The sequence below is a fragment of the Macadamia integrifolia genome, unplaced genomic scaffold, assembly GCF_013358625.1.
Source record: "Macadamia integrifolia cultivar HAES 741 unplaced genomic scaffold, SCU_Mint_v3 scaffold1300, whole genome shotgun sequence".
Classification (NCBI taxonomy): domain Eukaryota; kingdom Viridiplantae; phylum Streptophyta; class Magnoliopsida; order Proteales; family Proteaceae; genus Macadamia; species Macadamia integrifolia.
Window position 1 is genome coordinate 135,214 of NW_024868151.1, and position 3,995 is coordinate 139,208.

A 3,995-nucleotide genomic window follows, 5' to 3' on the forward strand; every position below is an offset into this window, starting at 1 on the left:
TTGGTGAATGGGCACAATTGTTCAGCTACATGGAAGACTTATGTGATAAGCTGTTTGGTGTTCATGAAATGATCCAAATTGGTAATGTGTCAAATTTCTGTCTCAAATTCAATTAGTTACCCTTCCATCTATAGTTAATTTCCAACTTCAAATTTTTCATTTACTCTCACATATATTCTCATATATGTCTATGCATTCTTTTAGTTTGTTTGTTTATTTATTTATTTTTTCTTGAAAATTTTAGATTTTTTCATGCTTTGTTGAGCTACATGACTAACCCCAATTAGGATGAAACTCAAAAGGTAAAAACAGAAGCCAAACTTCGAATGTAAACATGAAGCCTTATGATTACGTGTTAAATTTTATTCTCACATGATTTGCCATTTAGCCCAAAAATTCTCCCATAAATTAATATAAAAACCTGTCAGGCTCTTCTTAGGTGGGACCATTGGTGTTTCACTTTGCAAGCCCCTTGGTTTCACCAGATATTGCCTCTTTAGTTTGTGATGTCAAATCAGTGTCCCGACAGCATCATCCTTTCCTCCATAAATACCCTTCTTAGGGCGTGTGGCTTCCACAAGCTTTCTTCATCTCTCCTTCATCCATTTCCTAAATCCTAATTTCCCTCTTTGCATCCCCCGCAGTTTTTTTTCATGGCAACCCTAGAACTCGAAGCTTGCAACCAACCTATCCCCAACGAAGCCAAACTTGATATACCCCAAAATGATCAAGAAGTCAAAATTAACTACTCCCAAAGGGCACAGTGGCTTAGAGCTGCTGTGCTTGGAGCCAGCGATGGTTTGGTCTCCACAGCTTCTTTAATGATGGGAGTAGGAGCTGTAAAGCAGGATGTAAAATCCATGATCATTACTGGTTTTGCAGGGATGGTCGCCGGAGCATGTAGCATGGCGATCGGAGAATTCGTATCGGTGTACTCTCAGTATGACATAGAGCTTTCTGAAATGAAGAGAGCATAAAGCTTCAGATGATGATGGAAAAGAAAGTCTGGATGAAAGCGAGAAAGAAGACCTCCCGAACCCGTTCACGGCGGCTGGAGCATCTGCTCTAGCCTTTGTTGCTGGAGCTGTTGTGCCTCTGTTATCGGCTTCTTTTATACAGAATTATAAGGCTAGGTTGGGGGTGGTAATTGCTATGTCAAGCTTGGCTCTGATAGTGTTTGGGATCTTAGGTGGAGTCTTGGGAAGGGCTTCTGTAAAGAAGTCTTGTTTGAGGGTGTTGATTGGTGGGTGGCTGGCTATGGCCATAACTTATGGATTGACCAAGTTGATTGGCCTGGCTGGAATATAAGATTAGGTATTATCTCTAGCTAGCTAGGTCCCTCATCCTTCTTTTTTCTCCTCTTATGTGCTACGGGATCAAGACGTGAATAGAGAGGTGGATCTCTTCTGTAGAAGGATCTCTCTCATCTACTTAAGCTTTTTTCTTTCCATTTGATGTGTTTTATTTTGGATGGAATGTTGTTTTTATAACTTTCAAGATTAATGAAATATAAATACTGGCTCTCTTACTTAAGTTTTCTCTTTGCAGCTTTAAGACAATTAGTACGTTAGACTTCTCATATTCTTTCTTTATTTGTGACTGAGCATCTCCTGATTATGTTCTTTACTTTTTTCTCCATGAGTTACTTCAAAAACCACAGTCTATTATACCTGAAACCGGTATTTATTTTGAAAAAGGGCTTTGATTAGAATCAACATCGTGAAATTGTTTAAAATATATAGAAGTAAAAAATATGGGAGATAATTGGTACCCTGATGGGGTTCTAATTGTTAAATATGGTCATAGAATTAGATATGATATGAGATCAGATAGGTTGGCTAATGTGTCTTCCATTCTTCGAGATGGCGTCTGGGACCCTGGTCCTGGTACTTCAAATGTATTGATTGAGATGTGAAACAAATTACCAAGTATTAAGTTGAGACCTAGGGGTAGTGGTGATACAATCCTATGGATGGCTAATTCCTCTTTTTGCTTTACCTCAAACTTTGCTTGGAATTTGGTTCGTTCTATTGCCCCAGTTGTCCCATGGTACAAAATTGTTTGGTTCTCCTCTGCTATTCTGAGGCATTCATTCTCAATCTGGAGAGCTATGACCAATTGCCTTCCCACTCAAGAATTTCTTATGCATAGAAATATTTCTGTCCCTAATTGTTGCTTATGTTGGAATTCCTTTGAAAGCCTTGAGCACTTGTTTTTTGATTGTCTTTTCTCTAAGTCGGTTTGGGAAAGCATTTTTCGCAAGCTTTGGTCGAGTCCTAAAATTATTCTTCCATTTGAAAGATAATGGAAATGGATTTTAAATGCTTTTAATAGTAAAACTCTTTGTGATCATCTTGGCAAGTTGGCATTCAGTGCAACATTATATCATATTTGGTGGGAAATGAGCAAAAGAAGATGGACTACCAATTCTTGTTCACTGGAGCAGAATATGGATGCCATTTCTTTTGATGTGAGGAATAAAAATCTTCATAATTTTGTTATTTTCCAAGATAAATAGAAATCGGTTCCTGGTTTCTTCGTGGGACCTTCCTCTCTTCTATCCCCCCTCCCCCATTTTCTTGTATCATTCTCATTTATATTGTTTCTCCCTCCCCCACCCCCTTTTTATTGTATCCCTCCCTCCCTTCTTTGCTTATTTTTTCCCTCCCCCCTTTTTCATTGTATCCCTCCCTTCTTTGGCTTGTTTCTTCCCCCCGCCCCCCTTTTGGGTTTGTCCCCTCTGTTAGGAGTTTGAGGCCCATCTCTTCAGAGCTTGGTAGGGTTTTCACCCTAGTCTAGCCAATCTGGCTTTGTATGTTGTATCTGTTTTCTTTCCTGCTTTAATATATTTTTCATTGACCAAAAAAAAAAAGATAGGAGAAATGATACACATGCTGATGTAAATTGGACTTTTTGGACCATATCAACAAAGAACTTTATTAATAAAAAGAATAAATCAATTGAGAGAATACCATTAGGCTAATACTCCACCTTTGGCGTGACCATAAGCAGAATAGTAACTCAAGTCAAACAAAAACAAAATCTGTTATGAAAACCTTTATCTAGGCCGTGAAAATTATATACTGATAGAGACATACATCACTTTAGAACTATATAGCTTTTCTTTCCCTGGCTTGGGTTTCTAGTCATGAGCCAATGTCTGAAATTATCCTTACCTACCAAAAACAACCACGAGGGTATTGGGATTTGCCGGCCTTGGGGGCGGGGGGTGTGTTATTCTAGGCGTTTTTGAGTTATAGATATGAAAATGATTGAGGCCATAGGGAGGCTAATGGGATGAGAATAGATTTTTTTTTTTTTTGGTAGAGATGAGATAGATTCACTAATTAAGAAACCCAATGGAGTTAGTGTAGGCCTATTTTAATTTTTTGATTTTTTGTTTTTGGTCCTAGACATATGTTGGCATCAACAAATCTTGCTTCAAATGATCGCCTACATTAAAGAATCATTTATGTAAACCGAAATCATCAAGAGCAATTCTCTTCTATTTTGCAAACCAAGTATATATATATATGTGTGTGTGTGTGTGTGTGTGTGTGTGTGTGTGTGTGATGAATAGCATACCAAGAGAGATATATGAAGATCCCGCACTACTTCGGGAAGCAAATTCAATAGCAGACTATCTGGCGAAAGATGCAGTAAAGTCAAGGACTTCTGAGTTGGATATATCTTTCCCATCATTCATTAATGATGAGATTACATTTAATGCAGCAGCAAGACCTAGATACTGATTTTCATAGTTATTGCAGGTTTCAGCGCTTCCTGTTGATGGCAATGCCGAAGTTGGGGAGCTCTGAATCACAATTTTTTGTATTTCGGTTCTTATTTCTTTATCTTCATTTCTTTTAATAAAATCTCATAATTTCTAGCGAAAAAAAGAGAGATATATCAAGAACGTTTCTGTACCTTCACATTAATATTGAGGAATTAATAGAGGGAATATATGGTAAGGATTACAGCCATGCAAACTTTTG

General features: G+C 37.8%; 1 pseudogene; it reads left to right on the top strand.

Annotated features, from left to right (window-relative positions):
* The first annotated feature begins 653 nt into the window (after window positions 1-653).
* On the top strand, window positions 654-1,351 carry LOC122063361 (annotated as a pseudogene).
* The last annotated feature ends 2,644 nt before the right edge of the window (window positions 1,352-3,995 follow it).